This window comes from Poecilia mexicana, unplaced genomic scaffold (genome assembly GCF_051168715.1).
Source record: "Poecilia mexicana isolate PSO_F unplaced genomic scaffold, ASM5116871v1 scaffold_2, whole genome shotgun sequence".
Lineage (NCBI taxonomy): Eukaryota > Metazoa > Chordata > Actinopteri > Cyprinodontiformes > Poeciliidae > Poecilia > Poecilia mexicana.
In genome coordinates this window covers 28,226,400-28,238,221 of record NW_028263371.1, presented here as the reverse complement: position 1 = coordinate 28,238,221, position 11,822 = coordinate 28,226,400, and the positions used below count along the sequence as shown (strand labels likewise).

The window sequence follows — 11,822 nt, the reverse complement described above, 5'->3', positions numbered from 1 at the left end:
CCCATTGGTAATTTGAAATGTAATTACCCATCATTTCCGAGTGCTTCAGGAGCGTGATACCTACATCTTCTTTTCTGTCTTCCTTCCCTCTGTGCATGCAGCTCTCTCTCTCCTCCTGGTTGGTTTTGAATGCTGGTAGAGGATTGTATCTTTTCCACCCACGCACATTTTTGAGCACTACCCCTACCATTACCTATGTAAATGACTGTCGCTCAGACAGGCAGCTCACAGAACTAACCAGCCAACGGAAAATGAGTGCCTTCACACAAGCAAGGGACACATGATTACATCAGGATTTTTCAAGAAAATGAGAAACTTTGTGTTTCGAAGAGATTAGAGCCACAGAGGGCTTTCATTGTGGCAGCCTAGCAGGGGAGGAAGACAACAGCGAAATTCTTAAGTTCCACAGTCCAAATGTAAACAGACGGAAGAAGAATGAAGAAAACGCATTACCCAGTCTTACATAAATGGCACCCTGGGCGAGCTTTTCCTTCGGCCGAAACCACAACTGATCAAAATGCAAGAAGTCGTCTTAATTCTGGTGCAAAATAAAATGCACTGAAAGTCTGCATAAAGCATAAAATAACATCCATATTCTCACACTCATAAAAGTTGGAAAACGGGCAGATGATTGCATTATATTTTTATCTGGTATCCATCCTCTTATTTAATGCCACTCTGGGGAACTGCCCATATAGCCTAATTACCAATCTAATTACCACAAAGGAGATATCACTGTTTTTCTGTGAGATGTAAGAGAAAATATTAAAGAAATTACATTCAGGATTAGCCTGAATTTACAGTAGATAAAATAAGTACTGGATACTGATATTTCAAGTTTTCCTCACAAAGAATGGAGAGCTGTTTGTGTGGGTTTTTAAATCTGCGTTTCACATCAACCGCTTTATAAATTATTGTGAACTATTTCTTATTAACTACATTACTTGCTTAAGTACATGATGCCTCAAAAAGAAAAGCATCAAATCAGTCCAATAAAAAAAGGGAAAAAAAACACACAAATTAAATTTCCAACCAACAGCAGCAAACCACCAATCAAACCACTGATCAAAATGAAGGTTTTGCAGTGGCCTAGTCAAAGTCTGTTCCACTGAAATGTTCCATCATGATCTTAAATTCCTTCACAGCAATTTCAAAGTCTCATGACGAGTTATCAGAGAGGGAAGGATTTGATTATCATTTCATAACTGACAGTTTCCACTCTTTCATCCACTTGATAATTTTTCATCAACTTACTGAAACAAAAGCAGTAATTTGCCACCGTAACTCTATTACTTGCGGGACTTCAATCATTTCAGTTGGAAATAATAATTAAAAAAAAAACTTTATGATGAAGTTTCACGTTTTCATAATTTATTTTATTGAATCACAAATTCAAGCCAATTACTTGTTCGCAGATTGGTCAGAGAAGTGAATCTCAGTGTGGGAGTTGTGTGTTATCACAGCTTCCCAACAGTTCATCACTCTACCTCCTTCAAATTGTTGCATAGCATGTTTTCACCTCTAATCGTCGTTTACTTCAGATATCCATGGCAGACTTTCACGTTCATCTCCTTTTCTTTTTCAACCAATAAAACACTTTTATGCAGCAGCACTTAACACCGTCTGCGCTCACGTCGCCTAATAGAGAAATCTCACGTTATTGAGCTGCGTCTTGTGAGCTTGTGTCTCGTGACTGACGCAGGTGTTGGCATCCCTCTCTTGGCTTCCACTGTGATTGATTAGAGCGGTACCTGTCGACACGCTCGGTTCTCCTCCTGCGTGTGTCTGGTGAGGACGCAGGCGCTGCCAGTCAAGCCCACACACGAAGCGTTTGTCTCCATTATGGCAGCGCGACAGACCAGCAGGAATTAGTTTGAATTGAGAGGATTTATTACCATCATTTGTTGTTTCTTCTAAATAAATAAATAAATAAATAAAACTGAGGATGAGAAAGATTGACTTAAAAGTGTCAATTGCAAGTGGAAGTTTGACAGCGGGACAAAAGTGAGGGGTCATGTTCCGCCTGTGCTTTTCTTTTGCAAAATGTCTCGAGCGCAGTCAGGCTGGGTGAACATCCGCGATTTCTCAGTTGGATTTTAGGTCAGGACTTTGACTGGGTCATCCTTTGATATGAAGTTTCTCAACACTTTCAGATTTTCCTGTATATTTACTCTGTGCAGCATCCCTAAATCCCCAGAGCATGATGCTGCCACCATATGTTTCACTGTATGTATGGTACAGTGAAACAAACAGAACTTATCTAATTGCTTTTTTTTGTCATCTTACTATAAATAAAAGTGACATTGACTTTCGTTCAAGGACTTCTGGATTTTATTTGAGGGCAACATCTCTGTCAGTCTGGGTCTTGAGCAAACCAACTTCTCTGTCAGACCCAAACAAACTGTTTTTAATCTCGTACCTTTCCACCCCCTTTCTGATATCACTCAGGGCAACCGCCCATACAGTCCATATATCGAAAACCCTCCACTGTGATCGCCCTTTCTTTGCGATTATTTTGCACAAGAACTTGGAAAGCTCTCCCCGCCACTAAATAGCAACCACCTCCACGCTCGTTTTCGCATTTATTTCAGCGACGTCTCTGCGTCTGCGTGGTAATTATCGCGCTTTTTGAATGACATCTGTCAGCCAGCCGTGCCCCTCTCATGATGCCACTCTGTGCTCATTACGGCTATTTCGGTTTCATCTTGAAGCTGCAAGTGAGTCCTTGCCCCCCCCCCCCCGCCCCCTTTCACAGTCCATCCCTCTTTGTCGCTTGAAATCCCTGCGTGGTGCCGGGGGTCAGTTATTAGAATTGAATCCGTGCGTTTATCCTCATCTGTCTGCTCCTGCAGGATGCATTTAGATCCCTATTTATAACCGCGTTGCAGTGCGGCTTTGCTCTAATGCGCCTCGTTTAAAATAAGCTCACCAAAGTTGGCCTTTTTTTCTCTTTTTTTTTAATTATTATTCTTGCTCACTAACTAACGTCCATTATAAGAAGCTGCTCTGTGGGATCAGACATGAGTCACAGGTGTTCAGAGCCCCCCCCCCCCCTTTTTTTTTTCTTTTCTTTTTTTTGCGGAGGATGCTTTGCCTCTAAGACGCGCGTTCAAAATAAAGAATCAACTTCAGGTGGAGGGAAAAATGTGCACTTCAGTTCTAATGGCACTACTCTGTGTAGGTGTAGACGCACACAAGTGATGCGTAGGGGGTGAAGGAGGGGGTGGTGGAGCGGGGGGGGGGGGGCGCTGTGGAGTGGTCAACTGTGGAGGCTGAGAGCTCCGGAGAGTGCTGTGTGGGTTGGAAGCCTCCTCTCTCAAACACACAAATCTGAGGGAGGTGGAGGCAGCAGAGCTTGCTTCACCGGCTGCCCATTGATCAGACTTAAAGGATTCAGAGTAGAAACAAGGGGAGAGCAGAGAAAGGATGCAGGGGGGCGATGGGGGGAGTGGTAAGATAGAAAGACAGAAAGATGCAAATCCTGAAATGAAGAGGCAGATCCCAGCAGCTGTTTGGTGGTGGGGGGGAAACCCTGGGTTTACCAATCTGGATGAAGCTTATTGGTAAGCACTTCGTGTTTCTGTCCTTCTACATGTGTTGCACGTTCCATCTTTCCTTTCTCTCTTTAGTTATTTATTTATTTATTTTGGGATGTCTGCATGCCTCTCTGCAGAGAAGATGCGAGGCATTTGTGTGAGGAGTGCAGCAGCAGCAGCAGCAGCAGCAGCAGGAGTACAAATCTCCCAGGCTGCCTCTCCACTGCAGACAAAACCATTCAGGGTTGTTATCTGTTCAATTAAAAACAGCAGTGAAGCGGCGCTGCTGCTGCTGCTGCCGGGTTCATTCATTTGTTTCAGGGTGTGGAGGGGAAAAAACAAAACAAAACAAGACAAAAAAAAAATCACACAAAGACGTCCCGGCATGTCCTCGGACGCAGAGATGCGTCCTGAATAACACTCTGTACGTATTGATGTGTGTGCGTGTGTGTGTGTGTGTTTGTGGCGAAGGGTTGAGGGGTTACAGCTTTAATATGCAACATTTCTGCACTAATCCGCTCCTGATGAGATACTAGATGAACCACCTGAGTATGCAGCAACTGAAAGCTTTTTTTTTTTTAATTATTATTATTTAAACTAGTTTAGTTCAAGATTTGATAAATAACACAGGGTAAATGGAGACCTCTTGAAGTTTAATGAACTATTTTGTTTTGCACAGGGGCGTGTAGAAAGTTTTGAAAAGGGGGGGGTTGGGGAATTGTGGAGAGGCGGTGGGGGCAGTGGGGGTCGTTGATTTTATCATGACACAGCAGAATCAAATGCGTGAATTAGAAATTTAAAGAAATTAAAATTAAAAGAAATTAAAAGCTTTGTCAGATAGATAGATAGATAGATAGATAGATAGATAGATAGATAGATAGATAGATAGATAGATAGATAGATAGATAGATAGATAGATAGATAGATAGATAGATAGATAGATAGATAGATAGATAGATAGATAGATAGATAGATAGATAGATAGATAATTTTTTAAAGCAATCTTTTTTTTTGTTGTATTTGTATTTGCAGGGGTCCCCGAACCCCATGAGGTCCCCGAACCCCATGTTTGTGCACCCCTAAATCCGGCAGCAGCTTTAACAATCCCCCCCTCCCTCTCATAATATGGAAGCAACACGCGTTGACGTGTTGCGCTGCGCTTCCGACCGCTGGTGTCGGCATGCGTCCTGTGCGCACACACACATACACACATCACACACACACAACACACACAGATACGCACATACACATCACTCTCGTGGGGACATGCGGCCAAGCAGACGCAGTCACGGTAAGTGGAGCCGCTTCTTCTCCCAGACGGGGCACTTTATCTCCAGGGGAGGGTTGAATGAAGGAACTTTCTCCATCTTCGGTCGGCTGTTGTCCTCTTTTTGGGGGGGTGGGGGGGGGGGGTGCGAGAAACGAGGGGAAGTTTAACTAACACACTTTTTAAAAAAATTTTATCCCCCCTCGCCGCTTCTTCGCTCCTTCTTTTCGTGCAGATTGCGCAACGCTGGCGTGTGATCGGGTTGAAAAGCGTGAGAACCAGTCGGGATTCGCGGTTCCGATTTTACCACCGGGCTCGAAAGCGAGGAGGGGAGGAGGGGGGGGGTCCATTGAGGCTGAAGCTCCCCTTCTTCTGCTCGGCTCTGCTTTGCCTTGGCCATGCGGGGACCTCCAGGGAGCACATTCAGTCCCTCCCGAGTCCAAAAGAGAGCTCTTATTTTTAACGCGTTGAAAGTAGTTTTCTAACCTAAAACCGTTGACTTTAAGGTGCTTTTTTTATTCTATGTTCACTTTTTTTTGTTAGTTTGTGACTTTAGTTGGAGTGCGATTTTGTGTCTGTGTGTGTGTGTGTGTCTGTGCGTGTGTGGCGGGGGCAATGCGCAAAGTGTGTGGTCTCTCCAAGACCTCCACCCCCGCAGAGACGCACGGTTTGTGCGTTCGCGCGCGCGTGCCCGCGCGCGCGCACACACACACACACACACACACACACACACACACACACACACAGCCATCGGAGCTCGGTCTGTCTCGGTTTGGCATGCCTGTCTCAGGAATGCGCCCGGCGTTTTCTCTGTATTTTTCACATTAGGAGCACTTTGGGAATCGCTCTGAAAAGCCGCTCTCAGAAGCGCTGCCACCGCCGTCAAGCGGCCCGCGGTCACAACGAGGCTTCCGGTTGAAGCCTTTCGAAATAAAAGAGTAGTGCGCGTCCAACAAAGAGATGATTTTTCTTTTGTGGCGCACGTGCTTTTAAGTTACATTTAAAAAAAATTGAACTGAATTCAACAGTTCAGATTAAAAGCTGTATGTATTTGTTACAGCTAATAACAATCCAAATTCAGCAAACTAGAAGAGGTGACAAAAGATTTTGTAAAAATGATTTTAAATACAAATATGTTCTGCTATGGCCTATTAAATCACAAGTTATTTCATTTTCACTTATACATTGTAGCACCATTTTTTTTAAATGTTGAATCATTTTGCGTAGCTAAGACGTAAGAGCCATCTGGCTAGCTGTTAGCCTTCAACCATTCAGAGATGTTCTTCATTTCTTCTCACTTCCTGATAAATATAAGATGATAATGTCACAGAACACATTTGTTTTATGACAGTTTTTTTTCTTCCACTAAACTTTTGACAAAAAACACTTCCCATAAAACATGTCCCACAACAGACAGAAGTAGAATGACCAAAAGGATAAAACAGAGCAACTTTGCTGTCACTTAGCCTTCCTGTTATCTGCTGGCGATGCGATCTATAATTAGATGGAGGCTTGGAAAAGATGGCGGCAAGATTTTATTTATTTTTATTTTTTTTGGACTACAAAACATTAGGAAGCAAAAAGACAGAAAGAAAGAAAGAAAGAAAGAAAGAGGAGCAACACCACTTCTACACTTTATTGACACTGAAAATATTAAACTTTCAGTCTCAATCTCCACACTGAAAAGCGGTTCTCGCTCAATTGTTATCTCCTACATACAATATGTTCCATTCACCAAATGGAAATCAATCTGAATTTTTTTTAATCGCATGATTTAACTTTGAAAGGAATAGAAAAAAAAAAAGACAACTAATTTTGCCAAACGGCCATCTAAACCCATTCTGACTGAACCAAATGCTTTTACTCTCAACACCATCACTGGTGTGCAGCTTCCGGCTTGCCCCCGTTAAGCTATGCTAACAACATGCAGACAGAGGGGGGCAGAGAGGGAGGCAGTCCCAGCCTGGAGAGAGGCAGAAATTCTTGTGTTTTTTGGTATGCGATTACCCAGTGGAGAACCCATGACTGAAGGGGAGAAGGAGGAGCTGAAGGAGGAGGAGAAACATTCCTCGCCTTCCTCTTTAAGGTGACCACATTTTTCATTTATTTATTTTTATTATTTTCCTGCTGACATGTTGCCCCGTGTCGCCACATGACACCCTGAAGCTCTCAGCTGACGCTTCGCCAGTGGACGGAGCGGTCAGTTGTACACAAACTAATTAGATGGAGTCAAGAATGACCTTTGACCCACCTGAGCTTCGAGCAAAATATGGTGTGTGTGTGTGTGGCATGCGTTTAACTCTAAAGAAATACAATGAAAAATAAGTGATGGCTATCCCCCAAAAAACTTGCTACAAACTATTTAATTTAGGTCTAGACTTTGATTAGGCCATTTTAAAAAGCTGGTCTACTCCATATTAGCACTAATTACATGTTTAGTGTCGTCTTTAACCTTTTACAGCCTTAAACAAATACTATCCCATCTTCCCGCTCACTTGAGTCAGTTTCCCCATCTCCGCTGAAGAAAAGCATAATGCTGCCACCACCGTGGGAATCCATTTAAGGCGCTTTCCGGATCAGAGTTGCCATGAGCCTCCTGTGGAACGTCTTTTCATTGAATTCCCTTGCCCGGCCCCAGCAGAACTTCTGAAATGCAGCGACTTTCCATCTGACACATTAAATGGGCCCCCGTCAGATTTGCATTGAAAAAAAAAAAAAAAACAACGCCGCTCCGCCTGTTCTTCGGCGTCTCAGTCGAAGCCTATAATCGCCCACTCGCCTGTAACGACAATTACAATAATGGACTGATTGTCGGATTATGGCACCAAAGTGGTTTTAGCGCACATCTGCATAATTGTTCCTAGCAATATAGGCGCCCGTGGGCTCCCGGCTGCCATTAGCCGCGGCGACGGAGGGAGACGTTCGACGCTTGATGAGCAAGGGGGGCAAATTCTGCTCCCAAAAGTGTGTGGGCGTTTTCAGTGGAGAGGGAGCGAATGCACAAAGGCATTGTTTTATAAGAGTGTTTGTGTGTGTGCGTGTGTGTGTGTTTGGTTTTTTTTGGAGCAGACTGATGAAGGAAGTGAATCCTGGACCTTTAACAGTCTCTTTGCACTTTCAGATTGACAGTCTTTTGGGGGGGAATCATCACCTATATCTCTGTCTTTGTATCATCTTTGTCAAAAAAAAAAAAAAAAAAAAAAAAAAGAAAGCATCACATGATCAACAGATGGACAGACACATCCGTTTGTACACGATGAGGAGGGGTGGAGGGTTTGGGGGGATCTGTAGCAGCATGATCTAGATCAACAGCTGAACCCAGATCCACCCCCCTCCTCCCCTCCACCTCCTCTCTGTGTAAACATGAGATGAAGGCTTTTGGGAAGGAGGAACAGGGAAAAAGTGCCAATTTCGCTATCCAGCTCGTCTGTGACTGTTGTCGTCTGCAACACCTGAAACCTGCGGCGTTAATTCATCCAACTCCTCCTCCTCCTCCTCCTCCTCCTGAAAGCAGGCCAACATCCCACTCGTGCAAGAAAAGAAAAAAAACAGAGAAGGGGGAAAAAAAAACGTGCTCCCCCTCTTCCTCTGTCCTTCTCTCTCTGTGCTAATTACTTGCCGCTACCATGGCAACGGGTAGCACCTCTATTTTTTTGTGTGCGTGTTTGTGTGTTAACTTGGCTATCTAGCCCATCACAAAAACATGCACCAACATTTCCACGTCGGATGGAAGAAAAAGAGAGGCTTGCTGGCCGTTCTTAAAATTAATTTCAAATTTTAAGAATTTCAGACTTGTAGAGCTTTAAATTTTAAATCTCCTTCCCCCCAAAAAACTTCCCAGATAACCTTCTATGATGCGTCAAAGTTTTGCATAATTTATAATCCGATTTCTGTCTGTGCAGACAGCAAACATACTGTCTTGAGCTGCTACAAAATGGACTGCATCAACATTTTCTTTTGCTTTTTGCTTCTAAAACAGGTTTTATTTTAGATTTTTGCTATGCTTTTTGTTTTCTTAGTTTTTTTTGGCCATATCTGATCAAACCACGCTGGCTTTACGGCGCAGACCCGTTCTGACATCCCCGGAAAGCGGCGTGATTAATTACTTCCCTTCAAGGTCCTGAAGTAACTGCAAACTGTTATTGATTAACTGATCAGTAGAAGGCTGAGTGGAGATCTATTCACCTCGTATCATTGGATTCTTCTGGAGGCCATTGTTAAGGCTGCACTGTGACACGGTGGCACATTTCTATACTTAAGCCCTGGAATTTGGGAAACATCGGAATTTGTCTGCGGATTCCTTCCTTATTAAACACACAGGAATGTCGTTTGACAGCGAGGAACACGTTCAGTTGGCTAAAGTCGGATCAGTTGGCCGAGTTTGGACATTTTTGGACTAAAAGCGGTAAAATAGATGCAAAAAAAACCTGGATTCAACAGAATGAACATTAGTGAAGCTCATGACTCTGATTCAGATCTGCTTCTGAAATGTGGGCCTAGTGAAAAATACACAGTTTATGCACTCAGTACTTAGTTGGGGCTTTTTTCCTTTTTTTTGCATGAATAAATGCATCAGTGCAGAATGGCAAAGAGGCTATCAACCTGACATAATGGAAGCCCTGACAGCTTTGACGGCATCCTTCAGACAAAATACTTTTCCAAGTAGTTTTTCCTTCCACGAAACTTTCCATGAATGTGATCGGAAAGCAATAATCTTTTGTCTCTTTGTGGTCTAAACTCTTGGTTGAGGGTATCTGCTGCATAGCCAAGTCAGCAGACTGTTGAGGCCACGATAAAAACATTTATAGATTAAATATTTGTTTCGATTGCTTTTATGTAATGTCCCATTCTTTGGTTTACATTTCATTTTCATAATGCGATGTGTGACGTGGTGAAACTGCATTGCGCAAACAAAAAAGCGGCCACTTCCTCTCCTTCCCCTGCTCCCCGCACGTGTCTTAATACCACATTATCTTCAATGACCCTGAGTTTTATGAATGGGCAACATCTGGCTCTCTCATTGGCTACCAGCAGCAGCCAATCGGGATGGAAATCACTGTCAACAGTGATGGGCTGGCGGACTGGACAAGTCGAGACAGACTTTAAGAGGTCGCAACCCCCACGAACCCCGACTCCCTCTCGCGTCGTGCTTTTGTTTGCATTCGTACTGTATGTGTGCAAGTCGCACACTGACCTACTTGGTTCACCGCGGCCGTCTATACATAGCTGTGGGAAACGCAGGCAGACAATTGGCCCCGGTTAAAATTAGCAGTCAGGGCCACCTGTGTGCCTCTCACAAAAAGGCGGAAACATCAGAGCAGGCAGAGGAGGGATGAAGGGAGGCGCGAGGAAGGAAAAAGGGGGTCGGGTGGAGACATTGATCACTCTGCCGCTCGTTCTCTCGTTTTTTTTATTTTTTTATCCCCACTGCGACACAGGGAGACATTGTTAAGCGGTTCGGATTTGACGACGAAGAGGGGCGGGGGCCGGGGGGGGGCTGGTTTCGAGGTCCAGGCCAAGTGGAGTTCACATACCACTCGGCTGGAGCGCTGCCAAATTTCAAAGCACATAGGTGGAATATATAAGGAGAGGAGACGTATTGAGGCGAGAGAGCCATTAAGCACCTTAAACAAACTCAACATAGTGAAAGAAGGCAAACAAAGGGGAAGGAAAACACTCGACTTTCTAAATAATACTACATCCAGTCTGCCAGATGCCCCTTTCCTGCCCTCCCATATAACATGTTGTCACTGTATAGCTAAAAAAACGGCATGTTTCCTGCCTTTGTTGTTACAGACAGCCGACAGGAAGCCCTCGTCTTCTTTAACTGACGTTCACATTAAAAAACTGCCACCTCGTTTCCTAGAATCACCAGTTCTCAGCCCACACTCGCTTTTTGTTCCCGTGAGCTTCCACCAGAATGAAAGTGGCAGTGGGCGGAAAGGCAAAAGCGCTCGAGAAAAAGCTGCGAAAGTACAAGCAAAGTTCAGCTGATTTTAAGTGTTTTATAACTCTTGTCTTTTTTAATTCCTTTGTGTTTGTGTGTGTGCTTTTACAGTAAAAAGTCCAACCTTTTCTCTCTTTCAGGACAGACGATTGACTGCAGGAGAGGAGATGGAGAACTTCTGCAGCATCCGTCCACCTTCGGCCATTTTGAGTTGGAGAAAACCTTTTAAACACTGAAAAGCAAAGGAGGAGAGAGTTAGCTCATTATCAACATGCATTTCTGGGTCAAAATAGTGTTTATAAAGGTTAATTTATTTTTCATGTGTAGACCAACATAAGCATCATTAGCCAGCTGAGGTGGTTTTATTTTTTACAGTGACCACCAGGGGGCGCTGCTCCCCACTCACTGAACATGCTGAAATTAGAACAAAATGCAATTCATATGAGGCGTAACTAATATTTTTTGTGCAGATTATGCCATTCTGGGCAGAAAGCCATTGTCTCCTTATTAAAAACACTAATAGAGGAGTTCTCCATTTTTGAAAAAATGAAATTGGAAGAATGAGGACGTACTCCAGAAAATTGTATTTTCTGGAGTAATGTAATGTTTTGTTTTTAAATTAGTTAAAAACTTACCAAATCCTCCATATTGATGCTAAAAAAGCGCATGTCAGTTTTCTTGGGCAAAAAAAAAAAAAAAAAATCCTGGGAATTCTGCCGTCGTTGCTTTGCAAAAATTCAGCAAGCATAGCGCTACAGATGCATAAAGTCAGGTTGCTTTAACAAGTCAAGAACAATATCCTCATCCGGGGTTGTTGCAGGAAGTGTGAAATCAGATCTGTATCACTCTTACTTGGAAAAAGCGACACCAGCAAATAACTTTTTCATGCGTGTTGCTGAGGGAGGAAATTGCCAGGACATATGTAGGTGAAGGTGCAAGTAGGAAATAGGTGTCTGGTTGTTCAAAAAAAAAAAAAAAAAGAAATCTGTATTCACAACTTTTGCGATTGTGTCTTTGTAAGAAAAAAAAAAAAAAACTGGCAGAAATAGTTGTTTTTGCATCATTACGAGCT

At 43.4% G+C, this 11,822-nt stretch overlaps 1 long non-coding RNA gene across 1 annotated transcript; it reads left to right on the top strand.

The window, feature by feature from the left end:
• Positions 1–4,645: 4,645 nt before the first annotated feature.
• On the top strand, positions 4,646–11,734 carry LOC106926459 (uncharacterized). The gene is made up of 2 exons (XR_015765578.1): positions 4,646–4,827; positions 10,891–11,734. It is a non-coding gene; the product is annotated as an uncharacterized LOC106926459 (long non-coding RNA).
• Positions 11,735–11,822: the final 88 nt, after the last annotated feature.